The sequence below is a fragment of the Myotis myotis genome, unplaced genomic scaffold (genome assembly GCF_014108235.1).
Source record: "Myotis myotis isolate mMyoMyo1 unplaced genomic scaffold, mMyoMyo1.p scaffold_m19_p_1, whole genome shotgun sequence".
Taxonomy (NCBI): domain Eukaryota; kingdom Metazoa; phylum Chordata; class Mammalia; order Chiroptera; family Vespertilionidae; genus Myotis; species Myotis myotis.
The window spans coordinates 113,888,479-113,913,696 of NW_023416313.1; the positions used below are offsets into that span (position 1 = coordinate 113,888,479).

Consider the following 25,218-nt stretch of genomic DNA (forward strand, 5'->3'; position numbering starts at 1 on the left):
AGAAACATCAATCCTAAATGACTCACTAGATCAGATGGAATTAATTGACAACTTCAGAACATTTCACCCCAGAGCAGCAGAATATACATTCTTCTCAAGTGCACATGGGTCATTCTCAAAGATAGACCATATGTTGGGTCATAGGCAAATCTCTTCAAATTCAAGAAGATAGAAATCATATCAAGCATCTTCTCAGATCACAATAGCATAAAACTGGAAATCAACTACAAGAAAAACAATCCAAAAAAACCAAACACATGGAGACTAAATAGCATGCTATTAAACAATAACTGGGTTACCAGAGAGATCAAAGAAGAAATAAAAAACATCATGGAAACAAACGACAATGAAAACACAACAATCCAAAACCTATGGGACACAGCGAAAGCAGTCTTGAGAGAGAAGTTCATAGTTCTACAAGCCTACTGCAAAAAACAAGAAACAATGATAATAAATTACCTAACCCTACAACTCAAAGAGTTAGAAAGAGAGCAACAAGAAAAGCCCAGTGTACACAGAAGGAAGGAAATAATAAAGATCAGAGCGGAGATAAACGACATAGAGACAAAAAAAAAACACAATACAAAAGATCAACAAAACCAAGAGCTGGTTCTTTGAAAGGATAAACAAGATTGATGAACCTCTAGCCAGGCTCATCAAGAAACAAAGAGAGAGGACCCAAATAAACAAAATCAGAAAGCAAAGAGTAGAAATAACAACAGGCCCCACAGAAATAGAAAGAACTGTTAAAAAATACTATGAACAACTCTACTCCAACAAACTAGACAACCTGGAGGAAATGGACATATTCCTAGAATAATACAACCTTCCAAAACTTAATCAGGAAGAATCTAAAAATCTCAATAGGCCAATAACTACGGAGGAAATTGAAGCAGTCATCAAAAAGCTTTCAGCAGCCCTGACCTGTTTGGCTCAGTGGATAGAGCGTCGGCCTGCGGACTGAAGGGTCCCGGGTTCAATTCTGGTCAAGGACATGTACCTTGGTTGCGAGCACATCCCTGATGGGGGGTGTGCAGGAGGCAGCTGATCGGTGTTCCTCTCTCATCGATGTTTCTAACTCTCTATCCTTCTCTGTCCCTCTTCGTAAAAAATCAATAAAATATACTTTTTAAAAAAAAACAGCTTCCAGCAAACAAAAGCCCAGGGCCAGACAGCTTCACAGGGGAGTTTCACCAAACATTCAAGGAAGAACTAAAACCTATCCTCCTCAGACTATTCCAAAAAATTCAAGAGGAAGGAACACTTCCAAGCTCATTCTATGAAGCCAGCATCACCCTCATACCAAAACCAGGTAAAGACAATACAAAGAAAGAGAATTACAGGCCAATATCCCTCATGAACATAGATGCCAAAATCCTCAACAAAATCTGAGCAAATCGGATCCAACAGTACATCAGAAAGATCATTCACCATAACCAAGTAGGATTTATCCCAGGGATGCAAGGATGGTACAATATCCGCAAATCAATAAACGTAATACATCACATAAACAAATTGAGAGATAAAAACCACAGTCATATCAATTGATGCAGAAAAAGCATCTGACGAAATCCAACACCCATTTTTGATAGAAACTCTCAGCAAAGTGGGAATAGAAGGATCATACCTCAACATAATAAAAGCCATATATGACAAACCCACAGCCAACATCATAATCAATGGGCAAAAACTAAAACCATTTCCTCTGAGAACAGGAACAAGACAGATATGCCCCCTCTCACCACCCTGTTCAACATAGTACTGGAAGAACTAGCCATTGCGATCAGACAAGAAGGAGAAATAAAAGGCATCCAAATTGGAAAAGAAGTAAAACTGTCCTTATTTGCAGATGACATGATACTGTACATAGAGAACCATAAAGGCTCCATCAAAAAATTATTAGACTTAATAAATGAATTCGGCAATGTAGCAGGATACAAAATTAATGCTAAGAAATCTATGTCATTTCTTTATACCAATAGTGAACTTACAGAAAGTGAGACTAGGGGAGAACCAAGATGGCGGCATAGGTTAACGCCGGAGTTTGCTGCTTTGAACAACTACTTCAAAAGTGAAACCAAAAAACGGAAGGGACATCACCCAGAACCACAGGAACGCTGGCTGAGTGGAAGTCCTACAACTAGGAGGAAAGAGAAACGCATACGGACACTCAGAGGAGGCACAGTGCTGAAGTCAAATTCTGAGGTTCGGAGTGCGGGAGCAGGCTGGCGGCGGAGGGCGCGGTTGGCGTTTTCAATCGGGAGGGAGTCGCAGAATCTGAGCTCCAGATACAGGCGAGTCTTTAGGGACCCAGACTCAAACGGGAGAAGCGGGACTGTCTGGCTTTGGTCAGAGCGAGTGCAGCTTTCTCTCAGAGCTTTGCAGCGGGTGCTGGGACTCAGAGAGGCAGAGTACCTGGGGACAGGACTGAGAGCCGCCATAGCTGCTCTCTCCGGCCCACCCTGTTGATCCTGTGTGACCCACCCCGCCCAAGCCCTGCACAGAGGCTTTTGCCGGATAGCCTCAGGCAAAGGCTAGATTAGCACCTCCCTAGAGGACAGAAGTTCTCTCACTGCTGACACAGCTGATTCTCATAGCCACTTGGCCTGGAGGTCAAACCCTCCCTGGAATTAGCTACAACAATCAAGATTTAACTATAAGACTTCGAACAAAGACCACTAGGGGGTGCACCAAGGAAGCATAACAAAATGCGGAGACAAAGAAACAGGACAAAATTGTCAATGGAAGATATAGAGTTCAGAACCACACTTTTAAGGTCTCTCAAGAACTGTTTAGAAGCCGCCGATAAACTTAATGAGATCTACAAGAAAACTAATAAGACCCTCGATCTTATATTGGGGAACCAACTAGAAATTAAGCATACACGGACTGAAATAACGAATATTATACAGACTCCCGACAGCAGACCAGAGGAGCGCAAGAATCAAGTCAATGATTTGAAATGCGAGGAAGCAAAAAGCACCCAACCGGAAAAGCAGAATGAAAAAAGAATCCAAAAATGCGAGCATAGTATAAGGAGCCTCTGGGACAGCTTCAAGCGTACCAACATCAGAATTATAGGGGTGCCAGAAGATGAGAGAGAGCAAGATAATGAAAACCTATTTGAAGAAATAATGACAGAAAACTTCCCCCACCTGGTGAAAGAAATGGACTTACAGGTCCAAGAAGCGCGGAGAACCCCCAACAAAAGGAATCCAAAGAGGACCACACCAAGACATATCATAATTAAAATGCCAAGAGCAAAAGATAAAGAGAGAATCTTAAAAACAGCAAGAGAAAGAAACTCAGTTACCTACAAGGGAATACCCATACGACTGTCAGCTGATTTCTCAACAGAAACTTTGCAGGCCAGAAGGGAGTGGCAAGAAATATTCAAAGTGATGAATACCAAGAACCTACAACCAAGATTACTTTATCCAGCAAAGCTATCATTCAGAATTGAAGGTCAGTTAAAGAGCTTCACAGATAAGGAAAAGCTAAAGGAGTTCATCACCACCAAACCAGGATTATATGAAATGCTGAAAGGTATCCTTTAAGAAGAGGAAGAGGAAGAAAAAGGTAAAGATACAAATTATGAACAACAAATATGCATCTATCAAAAAGTGAGGAATCAAGTGAATAAATAATCTGATGAACAGAATGAACTGTTGATTATAATAGAATCAGGGACATAGAAAGGGAATGGACTGACTATTCCTGGGGGGGAAAGGGGTGTGGGAGATGCGGGAAGAGACTGGACAAAAATCGTGCACCTATGGATGAGGACAGTGGGTGGGGAGTGAGGGCGGAGGGTGGGGCGGGAACTGGGAGGAGGGGAGTTATGGGGGGAAAAAAGAGGAACAAATGTAATAATCTGAACAATAAAGATTTAATTAAAAAAAAAAAAAAAGAAAGTGAGACTAAAAAAGCAATCCCATTTACCATCCCACCAAAAAAATTAAGATACCTAGGAATAAATTTAACTAAGGAGGTAAAAGACTTATATGCGGAAAACTATAGGACACTGAAAAAAGAGATAGAGGAAGACATAAACAGATGGAAGAACATACCATGTTCATGGATTGGTAGAATCAACATCATCAAAATGTCCATATTACCCAAAGCAATCTATAGATCAATGCAATCCCCATTAAATTACCAACGGCATATTTCACAGATCTAGAATGAACGCTCCAAAAATTCATCTGGAATAAAAAAAGACCTCGAATAGCTGCAGCAATCCTGAGAAAGAAGAACAAAGTAGGTGGGATCTCAATACCAGACATCAAGCTGTATTATAAAGCCACTGTTCTTTTTTTTTTTTTTTAATATATTTTATTGATTTTTTACAGAGAGGAAGGGAGAGAGATAGAGAGTTAGAAACATCGATAAGAGAGAAACATCGATCAGCTGCCTCCTGCACATCTCCTACTGGGGATATGCCCGCAACCCAGGTACATGCCCTTGACCGGAATCGAACCTGGGACCTTTCAGTCCACAGGCCGACGCTCTATCCACTGAGCCAAACCGGTTTCGGCGTAAAGCCACTGTTCTTAAAACAGCATGGTACTGGCACAAGAACAGACATATAGATCAATGGAATAGAATAGAGACCCCAGAAATCGACCCAAACCACTATGCCCAATTAATATTCGACAAAGGAGGCAAGAGCATACAATGGAGTCAAGACAGTCTCTTCAATAAATGGTGTTGGGAAAATTGGACAGATACATGCAAAAAGATGAAGCTAGACCACCAACTCACACTATACACAAAAATAAACTCAAAATGGATAAAGGACTTAAACGTAAGACGGGAAACCATAAAAATACTAGAGGAATCCACAGGCAGCAAAATCGCAAACATATGCCAAAGAAATTTCTTCTCTGATACTGCTCCTAGGGCAATGGAAACTAAAGAGAAAATAAACAAATGGGACTACATCAAAATAAAAAGCTTTTGCACAGCAAAGGAAACCATCAACAAAACAACAAGAAGGCCCACTTATGGGAGAACATATTTGCCAATGATATCACCGATAAGGGTTTAATCTCCAACATTTGCAGGGAACTCATGCAACTTGACAATAGGAAGATAAACAATCCAATCAAAAAATGGGCAATGGACCTATAGACGCTTTTTGAAAGAGGACATACAGAAGGCCGAAAGACATATGAAAACATGCTCAAAGTCACTAATTATACGAGAGATGCAAATCAAAACAACAATGCAGTATCATCTCACACCTGCCAGAATGGCTATCATCAACAAATCAACAAACAACAAGTGTTGGAGAGGATGTGGAGAAAAAGGAACCCTTCTGCACTGCTGGTGGGAATGCAGACTTGTGCAGCCACTGTGGAGAACAGTATGGAGTTTCCTCAAAAAACTAAAAATGGAACTCCCATTTGACCCTGTGATCCCACTTCTAGGAATATATCCCAAGAAACCAGAAACACCAATCAGAAAGGATATATGCATCCCTATGTTCATAGCAGCACAATTTACCATAGCGAAGATTTGGAATCAGCCTAAGTGCCCATCAGCAGATGAATGGATTAGAAAACTGTGGTACATCTACACAATGGAATACTATGCTGCTGTAAAAAAGAAGGAATTCTTACCATTTGCAACAGCATGGATGGAACTGGAAAGCATTATGCTAAGTGAAATAAGCCAGTCTGTGAAGGAAAAATACCACATGATCTCACTCATTCATGGATAATTAAGACCATTATAAACTGATGAACAAAAATAGATTCAGAGGCAGAGCAGCATTAAACAGATTGTCAAACTACAGCAGGAAGGCAGGGGAGGGTTGGGGAGGGGGTAGGAGATCAACCAAAGGACTTGTATGCATGCATATAAGCATAACCAATGGACACAAGACACTTGGGGGGTAGGGGAGGCTGGGGGAAGGTCAAGGGGGGAAAAAAAGGAGACAAATGTACTACTCTTTCTAATATTTTAAGCAATAAAAAAAAATACTTTAGCCGAAACCGGTTTGGCTCAGTGGATAGAGCGTCGGCCTGCGGACTGAAAGGTCCCAGGTTCGATTCCGGTCAAGGGCATGTACCTGCGTTGCGGGCATATCCCCAGTAGGAGATGTGCAGGAGGCAGCTGATCGATGTTTCTCTCTCATCGATGTTTCTAACTCTCTATCTCTCTCCCTTCCTCTCTGTAAAAAAATCAATAAAATATATTTTTAAAAAAAATACTTTAAAAAAATAAAACAAAAAAAAAGAAAAGAAAGTCTCCACACCAAGAAAGAAAAAAAAAGTGATGAATAGCAAGAACCTACAACCAAGATTACTCTACCTGGCAAAGATATCATTTAGAAATGAAGGTCAGATAAAGAGCTTCACAGATAAGAACAAGCTAAAGGAGTTCATCACTGCCAAACCAGTATTATATGAAATGCTGAAGGGTATTCTTTAAGAAGAGGAAGAAGAAAAAGGTAAAGATAAAAATTATGAACAACAAAGTGACAGCAAATACATTTCTATCAACAAGTGAATCTAAAAATCAAGTGAATATGCCCTAACTGGTTTGGCTCAGTGGATGGAGCGTCAGCTTGCGGACTAAAAGGTCCCAGGTTCGATTCCGGTCAAGGGCATGTAACTTGGTTGTGGGCACATCCCCAGTAGGAGGTGTGCAGGAGGCAGCTGATCGATGCTTCTCTCTCATCGATGTTTCTAACTCTCTATCCCTCTCCCTTTCTCTCTGTAAAAAATCCATAAAATATATTTTTTTAAGAAAAATTAACATATAAAAATAAAGTGAATAAAAAATCTGACGAACAGAATAAACTGGTGAATAGAATAGAATCAGGGGCATAGAAAGGGAGTGGACTAACAATTCTCGGGGGTAAGAGGGTGTGGGGGCTGTGGGAAGAGACTGGACAAAAATCGTACACCTATGAACGAGGACCGTGGGGGGAGTGGAGGGGGGTAAGGGCAGGTGGTGGGGTGAGAACCGGGTGGAGGGGAGCAATGGGGGGAAAAAGAGGAACAACTGTAATAATCTAAATAAAGATTTATTTTTTAAAAAAGATAATACTGATGTAAACTGTAATTGAAAATTAAATTTTAAAAAAATCAACAGAAAAAAGTACACTATAAAATTATTGCTAGTTGCAAAAAGGACAATTCTTAGCAAGCCAGCTGTCTGTCTATGAGGAAAACTAGTCCTTGATGTAAAATTACACTCCAGTTGCCCGTTGGATTACCCTACTGCCAAAATATGAAACATAATTCACATTAAACCCAGAGACCAACCACCATTTAGAAAATGGAAAGTGCTCTACATGTTTACTCTATTCATCTCAAACATATTTACCACTCAAAATAGGCTATTTTCAGCAAATATTCTTTGATCTAGCATATTCTTTCCTGACACTAAAATATTAAACTAAAAATTAAAATATTAAACTAATAAGCAAGAAATCTACTTAAACTACACATATCCCACAACTGAATATTAGAATTATGTGCTTCTGAATTTGTCTAGTGCATAAAAATATGTGAGCCCTGGCCGGTGTACTCAGTGGTTTAGAGCAGAGGTGGGCAAACTTTTTGACTCGAGGGCCACAATGGGTTCTTAAACTGGACCGGAGGGCCGGAACAAAAGCATGGATGGAGTGTTTGTGTAAACTAATATAAATTCAAAGTAAACATCATTACATAAAAGGGTACGGTCTTTTTTTTCAATAGTTTTATTCATTTCAAATGGGCCGGATCCGGCCCGCGGGCCGTAGTTTACCCAGGGCTGGTTTAGAGCATCGGACTGCAAATCAAAGGGTCTCCGGTTTGATTCCCAGTCAAGGGCACATACCTGGGTTGCGGGTTCATTCCCCGCCCCCCTCCCCATCCCCACTCCACTCAGGGCCCATGCAGGAGGCATCTCACATTTATATTTCTCTATCTCCCTCTCCTCCTCCTCCCTCCCTCCTTCCCACTCTCTCTGAAGAGCAATGGAAAAATTATCCTCAAATGAGGATTAACAACAAAAATTTTTTTTTAATATGCCAAAATTACCTTTCTATAACATAATATAAGTTATATAGGTCATTTTTATAGGATCAAAATTGCAATACCTATGTCTCTTATATGTCTAAAGATACACTCAAAATATGTAGAGAAATCTTTATGTTAAAGAGTTTTCTCATTTAAAATTAAATCCTCTTAGAACTGATTAGTGACTGGAAGAGGGCATAAATGAGATGGCTTACAGAATTGTAGTAATATTCTGTATCTTGATGTGGGTGTTGGTTGCAATGCTGTTTGTTAGGTGAAAACTCACTGAGCTGTACATTTATGATCTGGATACTTTTATGTATAATTTATAAAAAGTGTGTATATTTTTTAAATCCTCAGTCTAAAAATCTGCCTAATTATATTGCACTCATACCAAAGAAGTTAAAGCCAGGGAAGAAAATGTAGTAATTAGGAACTTCATTAGAGAGCTGTTACAGAAGCAAGCACTATGTACAGGTGCACACAGGAGTGGCACCTAACTTAACATGGAAGAGGTAAAGAAGATACACTTGAACTGAATCCTGAAGTTCAGACAGGCGTTAACCAAGCAAAAAAGGGGGGAAGAGAGCCCCAACCGGTTTGGCTCAGTGGATAGAGCGTCAGCCTGTGGACTGAAGGGTCCCAGATTTGATTCCGGTCAAGAGCATGTACCTTGGTTGCAGGCACATCCCCAGTGGGGGGTGTGCAGGAGGTGGCTGATCAATGTTTCTCTCTCATCGATGTTTCTAACTCTCTATCCTTCTCCCTCCTCTCTTTAAAAAAAAGGGGGGGGAGGGGAGACAGTAAAGGACAAAGAATGCAAAACAGGCAAGAGGAAGCGTATATTCAATAAGAATGAACCAAAGATTTAAGGAAGACAGCAAGGAAGGAAAGTTCAGAGAATTAAGAGGCAGATCATTAAGGATCTCACATACATGTCATGTTACAGTTTAAACTTTATCCTGAAAGCAATGATAAAGCACTGCATGCAACCCCATTTTGTGAGAAATTAGCCTACACACTGCCCCATGCTTTTCACCTTTATGATCCTGCTCCACTCCCACATGTGCAAATAAACACATACCAACATTAAGTGGCCAGGAAGAGTCACATGACCAAATCACACAGGTTTTGTAGCAGTCCATGAGAAAAAAAAATAAAAGAACTGAGTCAAAGAGATTGTTTCTTGGGAATAGAAACCAGAAAATCCTAGAGAGAAGGAAGAAGTTAACAGGAGTTCAAGTTAAAAAGATAGCAGCCAGGAGTCAAGATGCTAGCATGAAAGTGACATAGCAGTTATAAGGAGGCAGAAATTAGGAATAAATGAATGCTATGAGCTGGGCATTGGATTGCGGGGGGGGGGGGGGGGGGGGGGAGGGGCGGGGGGGGTCTAAGTAGAGAGAAAAAGAGTAGCTAAGACAAATTAACAGTAGAGCACTAGAGTGAAATCTATCTTTCCCTGTTTCTAGTTTTATTTATTAAGCTCCTATTCTTCTTGAAACCAAGTTGTTTAACTTTTCCTGGGTTCCCTTGTTTCCTGAGTTTCCTTTCAATAAGCACACACCTACTTAAGGTAACTTGAGTCTCTTCTTTGCCTGAAAGAGCCTAACTAAAAGAGCATTTTAGAACACTTACTCTGGCAGCAATGCAGAGAATGAACTGGAGGGCATGGCATAACAACAGGCAGAAGAGAAAAAGCAAGACAACCACTTAAAAACCTTTACAAAAGCCCAAGAAATATTTTGGGTTAAAATGAAGTGGAGACAAAAATATCAATTAAGAATATGAAATATCATGAAGGAGAAAGTGCAGGACTTAAGTGATGTGGTGCTATTCATGAAGATAGGAAATCAACAGGAAAAATTTTTTGTGGTCTCCCTCTTACTCACCTTTTTGGGGATAAGAGAGGCAGAGAAGAGTTTTATATTGTACATGTTTGAAGTGCTTGTGAAATGTGAATCCAAGTGGAGATGTCCATTAGCAATAATTTATAGGGGTCTAGAATAGAGACAAGAGTTCTACACAGCAGCTCTAAACTTAGGAACAAATAAAGTTGGTGTTAGAGTCTTAAAACGAAACTGAAAATTCTTTGGCCAATATTTATTTTAAATTAAGTTAACATAACAAAAAATCATGCAAACTAAAAGCAACATATTCTTGGCAAAACACATTTCAAACCTCCTGAATTTCTCTGTAAAGACAGAACAAACTACTAGATAGTATAATCCAAATGATTAGGAAAGGTGGAGTTAATATTACTAATTTCTACTGAGGTTTTACTTTTTCTTTAAAAATCTAAGTTTAATGAATCATCAGAGAAATGCAAATTAAAACCACAATGAGAGATAGCCTCACATCTGGTCAGAATGGCTATCATCAATAATTCAACAAACAAGTGTTGGCGAGGTTGTAGAGAAAAGGGGGTCCTCATGCACTGTTAGTGAGAATGCAGACTGACGCTGCCAATAGGAAAACAGGATAGAGGTTCCTCAAAAACTTAAAAATGGAACTGCCTTATGACCCAGCAGTTCCACTTCTGGGTATTTACCTGCCAAGACACTAATTCAAAAAGATAGGTGCACCCCTATGTTCACTGAAGCCTTATTTACAATAGCCTAGATATGTAAGCACTGCAAGTGCTCATGAACAGGCAAGTGAATAAGTGGTGGTACATATATGCAATGGAATATTACTCGGCCACAAGAAAGAATGGATAGATCTAGAGAATATTATGCTAAGACAAACACCATATGATTTCACTTATATGTGGAATCTAAAGAACTAAATAAATGAACAAACAAAATGGAAACAGACTCATAGACACAGAGAGCAAACTTATGGTTGCCATAGAGAGGGAGGTTGGGGGGATGGGTGAAATGGGTGAAGGGATTAATGAGTATAAATAGCTAGTTGCAAAATAGTCAAGGAGATGTGAAATACAGCATAGGGAATAGAGTAAGTAATATTGTAATAACTATGTATGGTGCCAGGTGGGTATTAGACTCACTGGAGAATCACTTTGTAAATTATATGATAGTTTAACTACTATGCTGAACACCTGAAACTAACTTAAAAAAAAATACTGAATGTCAACTATAATTAAAAATAAAATTTTAAAAACAAATGCAATGTAAAAAAAAAATCTACTTAAAAAATAGATTTTAAATTAAGACAAAAATATCCAAGTTTTCTCCATTTCCCTCATGAATTGTACACCACTAATAATAAGTAAGGGGAGGATATATTAAAAAGTCACATGTTAGACAGTGAACCTCACTACTGAATATTAAACTACTAGAGGCCCAGTACACGAATTCGTGTATGGATGGGGTCCCTCGGCCTGGCCGGCGATCAGGGCCAATGGGGGCTGGCCGGAGGGAGAGACAGCTGGAGGTTGGCAGGCCGTGTGAGGTTGGCTGTGGGAGCGCACTGACCACCAGGGGGAATCTCCTGCAGTGAGCATCTGCCCCCTGGTGGTCAGGGTGCATCATAGTGAAAGGTCGACTGGTCGTTCGGCCACTCCATCGCTTAGGCTTTTATATATATACTAGGGACCCGGTGCACAAAAATTTGTGCACTCAGGGGGGAAAGGGGGGGCCCTCCGCCCGGCTTGTGCCCTCTCGCAGTCAGGGACCCCTCGGGAGATAACGACCTGCTGGCTTAGGCCTGCTCCCAGGTGGCAGAGGGCAGGCCCAATCCCTAGGTGCAGCCCCTGGTCGGGCTCAGAGCAGGGCCGATTGGGGAGTTGGGGTGCCGCCCCCTGTCATGCAAAGAGCAGGACGGACTGGGAGGTTGCGATGCCACCCTCAGTCACACTTAGGGTAGGGCCGATTGGGGGGTTAGGGAACCGCCCCGTCACACTCAAGACAGGGTCGATGGGGAGGTTGCGGCTCCACCCCCTGTCACGCACAGAGCAGGGCCAATCAGGGGGTTGGGGCTCCGTACCCTGTCACGCACAGACCAGGGCCAATCAGGGGGTTGGGGCAGTGCCCCCTGTCACGCACAGAGCAGGGCCCATCACGGGAGTTGGGGCTCCGTACCCTGTCATGCACAGAACAGGGTCAATCAGGGGGTTGGGGAGCTCACCCTGTCATGCACAGAGAGGGCCGATAGGAGAGTTGGGGCGTTGCCCCCTGTCACACACAGAGCAGGGCGGATCAGGGGGTTGGGGCACTGTCTTCTATCACCCACAGAGCAGGGCGGATCAGGGGGTTGGGGCACCGCCACTGTCGCACTCAGGGCAGGGCCGATGGGGAGGTTATGGCTCTACCCTGTCACACACAGAGCAGGGCCCGTGGGGGGCGAGGGGGGTTGGGGTGCCGCACCCTGTCATGCACAGAGCAGGGCCGATCAGCGGGTTGGGGCACCGCAGCTTGTCACACACAGAGCCGCAGGGCCATCAGGGGATTGGGGAGCTCCCCCCATCAGGCACAGAGCAGGGCTGATCAGGGGGTTGGGGCGCCTTCCCGTCACGAACAGAGCAGGGTGGATAGGGAGGTTGTGGCCCCGCCCCCTGTCACACACAGAGCCGCAGGTTGATCAGGGGGTTTGGGCGCTGCCCCGTCACGCTGATCCCAGTGCCCAAAGGCCTCGCAGCTCCGCTGATCCCGGTGCTGGGAGGCATATTACCCTTTTACTATATAGGATAGAGGCCTGGTGCACGGGTGGGGGCTGGCTGGTTTGCCCTGAAGGGTGTCCTGGATCAGGGTGAGGGTCCCTACTGGGGTGGCTGGCCAGTCTGGGTGAGGGGCTGAGGGCTGTTTTCAGGCTGGCGGGTGACTGAAGCTCCCAACTGCTCCTTTTTTTCTTTTTTTAAATTCTGGGACAGCTTTAGCTCTGAGGCTTGGCTCCAGCTCTTAGGCCTCCGCTGCTGAAAGCAGGTATCTGGTTTGTTTGGGTTCTATAATCGAAACACTGTTTCAAATCCAGCTCTGAGATCCCGGCTGGCTGAAAGCAGGTTTCTGGGGTTCTGCTTAGCTTCTAAATTTGTAACAATGTTTCAAACTGCAAGCTCAGAGACCGGCAGCGGCAAGTGGGGAACGTTGGAGTCCTCCGTCACTGAAGCAAGCAAGCCTCATGTTCGCTTCAAGCTGCCTGGCTGCCGGCCGCCATCTTGGCTGGGAGTTAATGTGCATATCGCCCTGATTAGCCAATGGGAAGGGTAGCGGAGGTACGGCTAATTACCATGTTTCTCTTTTATTAGATAGGACTAGTGCCCCGGTGCACGGATTTGTACACATTGAAAGGATATTAATTAGAAGGTGGCCAGCGTGGTGAGACTGGGCGAGTCGCCTGGACATACCCTGGAGCCAACCTCCCTTGGTCCTTCCCTGGCCGGCCGCCCTGACATTGCAGCTCAATGGGCGTCTGTGAAGTGAGCGGGGTTCCTCCAGCAGGTGGGGTCCCTTGGCCTGGCCTGCGGAGATCGGGCCAAAACCTGCTCTCTGAAATCCCCCAAGGGGTCCCAGATTGCAAGAGGGCAGTTCTCGGGTGACGTGCCCCAGAATTGGGCTCTCTCCTCTCTGGTTCTGGCGTGCGTCACCTGAGAACCGCCGCTACCAAGTCACCGCAGCTTGGCAGCTCCTGCGTTGAGCATCTGCCCCCTGGTGGTCATTTTGAATCATAGCTACCGGTCCGACGGTCGCTTAGCCTTTTATATATATAGACTAGAGGCCCAGTGCACAAAAATTTGTGCACTTGGGGGGGAGAGGGGGGTTCCTCAGCCCGGCCTGTGCCCTCTCGCAGTCTGGGACCCCTCGGGAGATAACGACCTGCTGGCTTAGGCCTGCTCCCGGGTGGCAGAGGGCAGGCCCAATCCCTAGGTGCAGCCCCTGGTCGGGCTCAGAGCAGGGCCGATTGGGGAGGTGGGGCGCCGACCCCTGTCATGCACAGAGCAGGGCGATCAGGAGGCTGTGATGCCACCCCCAGTCACGCTCAGGGTAGGCCCGATTGGGGGGTTGGGGCACTGCCCCCTGTCACACTCAAGGCAGGGTCGATGGGGAGGTTGCGGCGCCACCCCCTATCACGCACAGAGCAGGGCCAATCAGGAGGTTGGGGCGCTGCCCCCTGTCATGCACAGAGCAGGGTCCATCAGGGGGTTGAGGAGCTCCCCCCTGTCACTCACAGAGTAGGGCCGATAGGGGAGTTGGGGCAACGCCCCCTGTCACACACAGAGCAGGGCCCGTGGGGGGTGGGGGGGTTTGGGGCGCCGCACCGTCACACACAGAGCCGCAGGGCGATCAGTGGTTGGGGAGCTTCCCCGTATCAGGCACAGAGCAGGGCTGATCAGGAGGTTGGGGCGCCTTCCCCTGTCACGAACAGAGCAGGGCCGATAGGGAGGTTGTAGCCCCACCCCCTGCCACACACAGAGCTGCAGGGCGATCAGGGGGTTTGGGCGCTGCCCCCTGTCATGCTGATCCCGGTGCCGGGAGGCCTCTCGGCTCCGCTGATCCCGGTGCTGGGAGGCATATTACCCTTTTACTATATAGGATAGAGGCCTGGTGCATGGGTGGGGCTGGCTGGTTTGCCCTGAAGGGTGTTCTGGATCAGGGTGAGGGTCCCCACTGGGGTGCCTGGCCAGCCTGGGTGAGGGGATTATGGCTGTTTGCAGCTGGTCACACACCATTCAGGGTGGGGGTCCCCACTGGGGTGCTTGGCCAGCCTGGGTGAGGGGATGATGGCTGTTTGCAGCTGGTCACACACCCTTCAGGGTTGGGGTCCCCACTGGGGTGCCTGGCCAGCCTGGGTGAGGGGCTGAGGGCTGTTTGCAGCTGGTCACACACCCTTCAGGGTGGGGGTCCCCACTGGGGTGCCTGGCCAGTCTGGGTGAGGGGCTGAGGGCTGTTTTCAGGCTGGCGGGTGACGGAAGCTCCCAACCGCTCTTTTTTTTTCTTTTCTTTTTTTAATTCTGGGCCAGCTTTAGCTCTGAGGCTCCAGCTCTTAGGCCTCCGCTGCTGAAAGTAGGTAATCGAAACAATGTATAACTCCAGCTCTGACTCCAGCTCTGAGATCCCAGCTCTCTGAAAGCTGGTTTCTGGGGTTTTTTTTAGCTTCTGTATTTGTGAAAATGTTTCAAACTGCAGGCTCAGAGGCCGGCAAGGCAGGCGGGGAACGTTGGAATCCTCCATCACTGAAGCAAACAAGCCTCATGTTAGTTTCAAGCTGCCTGGCTGCCGGCCGCCATCTTGGCTGACAGTTAATTTGCATATCTCCCTGATTAGCCAATGGGAAGGGTAGCGGTCGTACGCCAATTACCATGTTTCTCTTTTATTAGATTAGATACTAGAGGCCTGGTGCACAAAATTCATGCACTTGGAGGGGGTGTCCCCCAGCCTGGTCTGCACCCTCTCGCAGTCTGGGAGCCCCCGGGGGCTTTAAGCCAACAGTCAGACATCCTTATCACTGCCACGGAGGCAGGAGAGGCTCCTGCCACTGCCACTCCACATGCCAGTGATGAGCCCGGCTTCTGGCTAGCATCACTCCCCCTGTGGGAGCACACTAACCACCAGAGGGCAGCTCCAGCATTGAGCATCTGCCCCCCTGGTGGTCAGTGCGTGTCATAGCGACCGGTCGTTCCGCCGTCGGGCTGAAACTGGCTCTCCGACACCCCCCCATGGGGTTCCAGATTGCGAGAGGGCGCAGACCAGGCCGAGGGATCCCACCAGTACACAATTGGGGCCAGGGAGGGATGTGGGAGGTTGGCCAGTGGGAGAGGGACCACAGGAGGGCTCCAGGGCATGTCCAGCCCAACTAACTCAGTCCCGATCAGCCAGACCCCAGCAGCAAGCTAACCTATTGGTCGGAGAGTCTGACCCCTGGTGGTCAGTGCACATCATAGCAACTGGTTGACCAGTCGACTGCATGTCATAGCTAGCAGTTGAGCGGCCTTAACATATCATTAGCATATTACACTTTGATTGGTGAAACAGCCGATTGGACAAATGGACACTAAGCATATTAGGCTTTTATTATATAGGATAGATAATAACAAGATTTCTTAAAGACTTAACCCCTAGAGTGCCGGGGAGCGCGATCACGCTCCTCCCGTCTTTTGCCAAAAGTGCCGGGAGCGCTATTGCGCTCCTCCTGCAGTGTCACTATTAGATGCTAGTAGTTCACTCTTTATTGACAGATGGCACCTAAGGAAAATCAGCAAAAATGCCTTGGCAATTTTAGCATAATTCCTAGGATACTGGTTGGCACTCAGAGGGTTAATCACATAATTTACTAGCTTAGACATTCAACTTTACTTGCACTGTAAATGCTGGGTTTCTGTCCTACAATCCTTTTTTCTCATCCAAGTCCTTTGCCTCCAAAATCTATTACTATGAACTCAGAACTTAATAATTACCTTAAGCCACAAATCCAGTTGCCTACTGGCCATCTATATTTGGCAGAAGTATAATCCACTCAAACTCAACATGTTACAAATGAATTCCTCTTTCTTGACAAAAATAAAAATTAAACTCCTTCATCATATGGATCCCCACACATCAGTGAAAGCCACAAGCTAGAACCTAGATTGTATCTTCTATGATCCCTCTCCCTAATCCCAAATCCATTGAAATCACCTAGTCCTGTCTACTCCCAATAGCCAAGTCCAGACCCACTACCATCATTTGCCTGAATTGCCTTCCTAATATTCCTGCCTTTAGCCTTTGTCTACTCTTCAATCTACCCTCCTCACTGAAGCCAGAGTGACCTTTTAAAAATGCAAATCTCGCCCTGTTGACTTGGCTCAGTGACTGAACATCGACCCAGGAACCAAGAGGTCACTGGTTTAATTCCTGGATTTAATTTAAATCCAGGGCATATGCCTGGATTTTGGGCTTGATCCCCAGTAGGCAGGGTGCAGGAGGCAGCCGATCAATGATGTTTCTTTCTCATCGATGTTTCTGTCTCTCTATCCCTCTCCCTTCCTCTCTCTCTAAAAAATAAATAAATAAATAAATAAATAAATAAATAAATAAATAAAAACATTAAAAAATGCAAGTCCGATCATTTCAGACCCCTACTTTAAATCCTCCAGTAACTTATTTGATAAATACTATAGTCACCATTAAAGCTAGTTACTCCAGCCCGGCTGATGTGGTTCAGTAGTTGAGTGTTAACCTATGAACCAGGAGGTGACAGTTCAATTCCAGGTCAGGGCATATGCCCGGGTTGCTGGCTGGATCCCAGTAGGGGGCATGTGGGAGGCAGCCCATCAATGATTCTCTCTCATCATTGATGTTTCTATCTCTCTCTCTCCCTCTCCCTTCCTCTCTGAAATCAATAAAAACATATCTAAAAAAGAAAAAAAAAAGCTAGTCACTCCATGGAAGTTCAGCAGATCAATCAAATTTACTTGTTATATCTTTTTTTGGCAGGTTCAGCACAAAAGAATTATCAGGAAATTTTTTCCAATCCTAAAATATACTTAAAACATACATATAACGACTGATACATTTAAAAGAAAAGCATGAAGCACTGTTTGTAAAATCAAAGACTGAAAATATCCCGACCACCAAAATAGAACTACCATTCAGCTAGCAAATGAGGCACTAATACATGTACTGTTGTTGAAAGGTCTCTAGGGTCTATTATAAAGTGGGGATAAAAAGTTATATAATGTGCAGTATGCTTTAGTGTTTTAATAATATAAATGTATATGCTTCTATATGCTAGAAATATCACAGATATGGAATTAGTGGTTGCCTCTAAAGAGTGAAAACAGGTGGTTAGAGGATAAAGAGAAACTTTTTCCTATTCTTTTAACCTCTTTGATTTTTATATTCCATCTAATTATTATCTATAGTTTTAAACATGATTATCCCCCTCTTCAGTTCCACACAAAATAAAAATGTTAAATATACTGACTGCAAAAACCTCTCTATACGTCATCCCTACAACATTAAAATTATGCACTGATCATTTGGTGTAACATTACATTTCCTTCTTTACAGCTCAGGAGTGCAACTTCAACATTTTATTCAATACTAGGGCCCAGTGCACAAATTCGTGCACACTGAAAGGAAATTAATTACAATACTTTAATATCGCTATTCGCCCTTTCTCTGTAATAGAAGTGTCAAGCAAATTCACAATCGACAATGACAGATTGAAACACACGCGTGCGACTGGCACCAGCGAGAGCTTTATATGTATCGCGCATGTGTGAGTCAACATAGCCTTTTATATATACATGTATATAGGTATAGATATATAGATATATATATATATATATATATATATATGAAACTTGCTTAATTAGACCTTATTTCTGATGTAGCTAAACTTTTTCCAGCCCAATGAAGCACCCCACTTCTCTTTCAGGTAATTATCAGCAACACGGCAGTAAATATCAACATGAAGCAGATTATTATTGTAGATCATGCAGGGAGAACAAAGGGTAAAATATTTTACTGCAGCAGTGTTTGACTATATTCTGCGCAGTGAGAAAGCCTGAAGTCATTTTCAAGGTCCATGATTTACTTCTTTTCAGTCTGGTCAAGTTTCCAAGCTTTCTAAATCTCCGTTTTCTAGCTAATGAAAAGGAAATAGGATTCCACCAAGTTTCCCATCTACCTACTCCAGGACTTCTGTGAGGATCAATGAGATGAAGCATGGGAAAACATTTCACAGACATTTGGTTAAAGTGTAAAATGTTTGCACTTGGCTATAAAGCAAGTTGTGTTCCTGGGCTGAAGAAACTCCAAGGAGGCTAGTCACTAGGGAGAGGAAGCCGGGCGTTGCTACCTGACGTCATTACCAGGATGGACACTTAGCATATCAGCCTTTTATATAGAGAGATTTTACTACTGCTGAGAAGCTGTTGGTAATGACACCAGTGAACACTGCACGATAAGTGTATTTGCTCCTTGGAAAAGCAAGACAGCAAACAACCGTAGGTAGGAGAAATATATTAAATTGACATTAAATCTTTAGGGATTAAAGAAAGCTATACCAATAAATATTACTTCTCCTGCAAATTCAAAAACAGCAAATAAAAAAAAAGAAGTTCCCAGTATCCTTCAAACCAGTACAAAAGATCTGTAAAATCTGCAAGATGAAGCAAATGATACTACATGGAGACACAGTTACATCCAATTAGCGCAGTGGTTCTCAACCTTCATAATGCCGCGATCCTTTAATACAGTTCATGTTGTGGAGACCCCCAACCATAAAATTATTTTCGTTGCTACTTCATAACTGTAATTTTGCTACTGTTATGAATCGTCATATAAATATCTGATATGCAGGATGTATTTTCATTGTTACAAATTGAACATAATTAAAGCATAGTGATTAATCACAAAAACAATATGTAATTATATATGTTTTCTTGGGCGACCCTTGTGAAAGGGTCGTTCGACTCCCAAAGGGGTCGCGACCCACAAGTTGAGAACCGCTGAAATTAGTGGAATATGACTTAATCCTTAATGGAGGTTCCTAAAATCAGATCTGGACTATCTCACATGTTCTACAGAAGACACAAGATGTGAAGCAGGCTGTGTGACCTTATAACAGCACACACACCCTGCCTTGAGCTTCCATACTCTTCCCCCTCCCTCCCTTTCACAGCACCAGACTAAACCCTTCAAACATGGGTGTCAGTTGGTTGGTTCCCTTATGACCAAGTGGGGAGAATACACGCGAAGCAAACATCCCTTCAGCATTTCATGGCTAAGCCCTTTCAACCAAAGAAAGGATCACCACCAGGAAAAAAAGATAAGGTCTGTGCAGGGAGAGAAGGTCTGTGAGAGAGGAGTGGGGAAAGAAGGGGGTGTCTAAAGAGTGGCTGACACCAGATCTACCGGAGGGAAGAGCATCACGAAAAAGACTATGTGAAAGCTCAGTTGGGTAGGGAAAGAACTGGTTGGCTTGGCGGTGAGCGACCTGGGAGGGGGCGGTCCGCTCGGAAGGGGGTGGGCAGCAATGAATCTGCCTTGGAGCTGGGGGCTGCAATGGGTAAGGGGGCGGCCGTGACTGGGTCTCAGAGAAACTGTGATCCGGTAAGCTCACGGGAGGATGTCACGGAGTCTGGAGGCTCCTTTAAGAATCCTAAGAGTCCGAGGACGGTTCTAATGGGGCGTGCTGCGAGTACGGGGGTTCGCGGCCGAGCCGCCCGGGCGGCTGGAGGGCAGGAATGGTGTCGGGTCAGAGAGACGATGGGTGGGGTCTACTGGGGACCCGGGGCAGGGATCGTGAGTCGGGGAGGCTGCGGAGCAGACCCGCTCCTGGGGCGTCTCCGCTGGGGCGGGGCCGCGCGGCCCCGCAGGAGCCCAAGAGCGAGACTGAGACGTGGGCCGGGCCGACGGCGGGGCCGCTGGGTGGCTAAGGCGGGTCTTACCTCGGGCTTCGCTGCGGTGGCCACTACAGTCCCTCCTCTATGGCGGAAGCTGCCTCCCACCCTCGGCCCCAGGGTGAGGCCGGAGGAGACAGCAGAGACGGAGGCCCACAAGGGTTCCGGGAGGGTGGGCCCAGTTGCTTCAGGGTCCGGGCGAGCGGCCGCCGCGCATCCCCCTCCCTGTCAGAGAGACTCCGCCCGGCCTGGGCAGGCACAGCCCCCGCCGCACCCCGCCCAGAGAGCACGCGTCGGGCCGCCGCCTCAGCCGGTGCCGCGGCAGCCTCTGCCGCCGACTCTCAAGGTCCTGGCTGGACTCTGCGCAGCCACCATCAACCGCCGCCCGGTCCTCGGTCGGCTCCAGCCCGCGCGCCCCCGACCCCGCGCACGCGGCCCCGCCCCGCGCGACTCCCCAGCTGCAGACCAGCAGGCGCGCGCACTTACCTCCCACGCCCCCTACCGCCTACCCGAGTCGGCCGCTCGCACGTGACGCCACCAGGGAGTCCAGTGTGCGCCTGCGCGGGCACACCCATTCCGTCGACTCCAGGCAGCCCCGCCCAAACTTTTTTTTCCGCTGTGAACGGCGGAGCTGGGAACGCTGCCTTCGACTCTCCCTCTACTGGAGTGTAATGTCGCAAGGTTGGGGTAGAAAGCTCTGGGTTTGCGACCGTAGCTCTCGCTTTCCGGCCAACACAGAGACAGACGTGCCTGAAGGCTGGTTGAGGTGGTGAGGCCCGAGGCAGGTAAGAAGCCGCCTCCCCGCTTCGGTTTGTCGGGGATTGTGTCCGGGCCTGGGGCCGCTGTGCTGCCCACGCAGAGCTAGTGTATCGGTGCCCCCTCCCCAGGCAGCCCCGCTCTGGCTCTAGGTTCTCAGCGGCCCCTCTGAGCCCCCGCCCCTTTCCACACACACGCCCCTCTCCCCGCCCCCGACCTCCTTTTTTTTTTTTAGTCCTTTCCATTCATCCTTCTTTTTACAGTGATTTCCGTACCTTGGACTCAAGAAAGTCAGAAACGAATGAAATAGCCTCAGCTTTCTGAAGTGTTGTGTTACGTGGGAGACGATGAGAGAGTCCGCAGTGGTAGTAAAGTAAATTATAACAGAAAAAAGCACAGGATACTCTCAGAGCATAGAAGAGCCGCCCCCCCACCCACCCACCCCCCCCACTGCGGAAGACGAGGAAACCCTTTCAAAGCGACCTTCGGCTCACTCGTAACTTGTGTTAGAAGGCTAGTGAGCAATTGCTGGTCAAAGAAATAGGAGAAGCAGAAAGAGTGCCAGGTACAAAAGGATACGACAGTATTTGGTCCGGAAGAGTAAAAAGCTAGTGGAAACCATACTGGTGTAGCCTACACTTTAAGGAAGCGTCGTTGTAAAGGCTAAGAAGGATGAGGACCGATAATGTGGGGCGCAAGTATATTTTCTTTAAAGATGAGAGACTCTTAGTGTACCATGGAACCAAGAAGTGGCGAGCCCATGGGTGAGGGTGTCCAATTTATAGAATCAAGAGCTCTAATAGAACTCAACCTTGTACCACATCAGAATCATCTGGGACGCGCTAAAAAAAATAAAATCAGCCCTGGCCGGTTTGGCAGAGCGTCGGCCTGCGAACTGAAGGGTCCCAGGTTCGAAGGGTCCCAGGTTCCATTCCGGTCAAGGGCACATGCCTGGGTTGTGGGTTCCATCCCCAGTGGGGGACTTGCAGGAGGCAACCAATCCATGATTCTCTCTCATCATGGATGTTTCTATCTCTCTCCCTCTTCCTCTCTGAAATCAATAAAAATATATTTAAAAAATAATAAAAAATAAAATCAATGTTGTTGCTCCATCCAAAACCAATTAAACAATCTCTGGTCCAGTAATATTTTCTCCTGAGATGACTAATGCTGAGGGTTGAAAACCACTAAGCTAGAAAAATGTAAAGAATGGGAAGTAGAGAAGGACATAAAGGTATGGAGTTGGCTGTGTGACATTAGGATGGGAGTCATTTGATGAGAGAGAGAGTTTGGGATGGAATGAGAAGCTTGAGCAGAGATGAAATTTTTGAATAACTGTTCTGGGAAATGGAAGAAAAAAAAAACTACTCCTGCCTTTTCCTTGAGCACAGTTCCATCCCTTAATTTTAATCAGGTTCCCTCATTTACAGCTCTTTTTCCTCTCCTTTTCTCGTCTATCAGCTGGGGTTTCAGTCTTATAGCTCAAGAGCATCCTCATTTTTATCCCCCAGAAGATCAGAGTTGAGCCAATTTATGAAATGCAAAGACTGACTTCACTCTCCTAGAAATTACTACCCACAGTGCCTTGCCAATTATTAATTTCATCAATCATTTAAGTTAAGAATGAGATATAAACATATTTAGAATATAGCCCTGTTAGGGTATAGTATTAGGGAAAACAAACCTTTAAAAGAATAATTCACTTGGCTGGCAGAGAAGGGCTGTAAAGGCAAAGCCCAAGCCAGTGCAAGACTACTATCCATTAACTTGGGTTAATCCAAAAACCTCTCTGTCTGCCTCCAGATAAGAGAGAGTCACTGTTGTGTGTTATGACTAGACCATAGTATGGAGAATGGGTGGAGCAGAGAGAAAGATGATAAAGTGTAGTCTTCAATCCCATGCTAAAACATTTAGTTTATATACTATAAGCAATTAATAGGTAAAAATAACAAAGATAAAAAGAAAATAACCTCTTTTACACCATGGACCTCTGTGATAGCCAGACCTGTGGCCCCTGTCTCAGAATGTTTTTAAATGTGAAATAAAATACATGGAAATGAACCAATTTTATTCAAAGTTTTAAAAATATTAAAACAAGTGTGTGATGTAGTTATCTATGTACTTTATGCATTAATCATCTGGCAGCAGATCTTATTGTGTAATTCCAAAATAATGATGAGTGTAAATTATATTTTGAGATACCTGCAACAACTTTAATATGATGTGAAAATATCCTATTTTTTATTGGTGACAAAAGAGAGGGATTGCTGATACTACTCTGTATCATTGCCTACATTTATTGACGAAAATACCGAATTTCACCTAGAGATTATTGGAAATAAAAATGCAATTTTAGCCCTGGTTGGTTTGGCTCAGTGGAGGGAGCGTCAGGCTGAGAACTGAGGGTCCCGGGTTTGATTCCACTCAAGGGCGTAAGTTGTGGGCTCGATCCCCAGTTGGGGACTTGTGGGAGGCAGCCAGCCCATGATTCTCTCTCATCATGGATGTTTCTGTCTCTGTCTCCCTCTTCCTTCCCCTCTGAAATCAATAAAAATATTTTTTAATGCAATTTTATTCACCAATCCAAGTCCATGGAAACTTTAAATTCTAACCACATCCTGGCCCATGGAGCCTAGATTTATAAAAAACTCACTCTATTGTTTTTAAGCAATAGCATGATATATGAAATCTGTGTTTCAGAGAGGTACTAGCGCGGTGTTCACTTCCCAACCTCTCTGTTGGAGCTCAAGTGGGGAACTGGCTATTGTCTTCTCCTCCAGTACCTTAGGTGCAGCAATCCACTGTTGCCTAATACTTTAGGCCTCCTGGAGGAGAGGCCTAGTTTGTAGCTATCTATGTAGGAGCAGTACTAGGAAATAGATTGGGAAAGATAGGTTGGGGCTATTTTTGTGGAAATCATTGAATGCCAGCCTGTAATCTGTACTTGCTTTGGCAGATGATGGAGAGATGTAAAAATTGAGTTCTTTTTGAAAAATTATTCTAGCAGTAATGTATAGGTTAGATCATCAAAAGATAAGATAGGAATGAAGATACTATGTAAAATAAGTAAATAAATAAATGATTTTTTAAAACTAAATGTTAAAAGGGACATTCTAAAGAATCTGCTAATTTACTTCATTTCTCCAATGTGCTGGCTACTCTAAAAAACACAGATTGGCCCTAGCCAGTGTGGCTTGGTTAGTTAGAGCATTGTCTGTGCTCCAGAAGATGGTAGATTCAATTCCCAGTGCGGGGGTGCAAGGGGGTTGTAAATGAGGCAACTGAATCTTACACCTCTCTCTCCCCCTCTCTCCCTCCTCCTCCTCCTCTTTCCTTCTTCCCTCTCTCACTCTTTCCCACTACCTCTCTCTGAAAAAAAAAAAATCAGTGAAGAAACGTACATTGGGTCTGGCTGATGTGACTCAGTAGTTGAGCATTGACCTGTGAACCATGAGGTCAAGGTTTGATTCCCTGTCAGGGCACATGCCCCGGTTTCAGGCTTGATCCCCAGTCAGGGCATGCAGGAGAAAGCCAATAGATGATTCTCTCTCATCATTGATGTCTCTCTCTTTCTCTCTCTCTCTCTCCCTTCCTCTCTGAAATCGATAAAATTTTTTTTTTAAGTATGCGGGAAACATATTTATATGTTTTACGTTGACTGGTAGTAGAGCGCGGGACACGTATTAATATGTTTTTTATTGACTAGCGGTAGAATGCGGGTAACGTATAAATACGTTTATTTTTATACTTTTTTATTGCTCTAAAGGGATGCTAACATGCAGATATACGAATTCCAAAGGACAAAATTTGGGTCTCTAACACATACAATGGTGAATTATCTATGTACTTCCAAGTATAACGGTAATCTATTCAACTGCGTAGAGTCATCCCTTCACACAATTCTCTGCCTCGCCAAGCATTCAGTGCGATTCTAAGAAAAATAATTCAGTATACATTTTATAGTAAATCACAAAAAGTTTCATTGAAAAAAAATATGTAAAACTAAAGTTATCGTAATTTTACTGAACGTTGCCATTTGCGCAAAAAATTAGCAAAAATGGCCCGCGCCACCTGTTAGCGCGCAATAAAAACTACCCGCAAACAATGTGTTAAAGAAACATAGATTGGGATAAATAGCATACCTCTCAACAGGGATGTGTACAC

At 45.0% G+C, this 25,218-nt stretch overlaps 2 protein-coding genes across 20 annotated transcripts in view; one reads left to right on the forward strand and one right to left on the reverse strand.

Moving 5' to 3' along the window:
* The window catches only part of MYO9A (myosin IXA), a 445,773-nt gene extending 425,090 nt beyond the window's left edge, over positions 1-20,683 (reverse strand). For 18 of the 19 annotated variants that reach the window (XM_036347868.1, XM_036347858.1, XM_036347886.1 and 15 more), the window contains exon 1: positions 20,347-20,683. The gene's annotated coding sequence lies outside the window, so the exon portion shown is untranslated. The remainder of the gene's footprint in view (positions 1-20,346) is intronic. The other variant, XM_036347901.1, reaches the window with a different exon arrangement.
* A 220-nt stretch (positions 20,684-20,903) lies between these two features.
* The window catches only part of SENP8 (SUMO peptidase family member, NEDD8 specific), a 39,407-nt gene continuing 35,092 nt past the window's right edge, over positions 20,904-25,218 (forward strand). The window contains exon 1 of the mRNA XM_036347937.1: positions 20,904-21,083. The gene's annotated coding sequence lies outside the window, so the exon portion shown is untranslated. The remainder of the gene's footprint in view (positions 21,084-25,218) is intronic.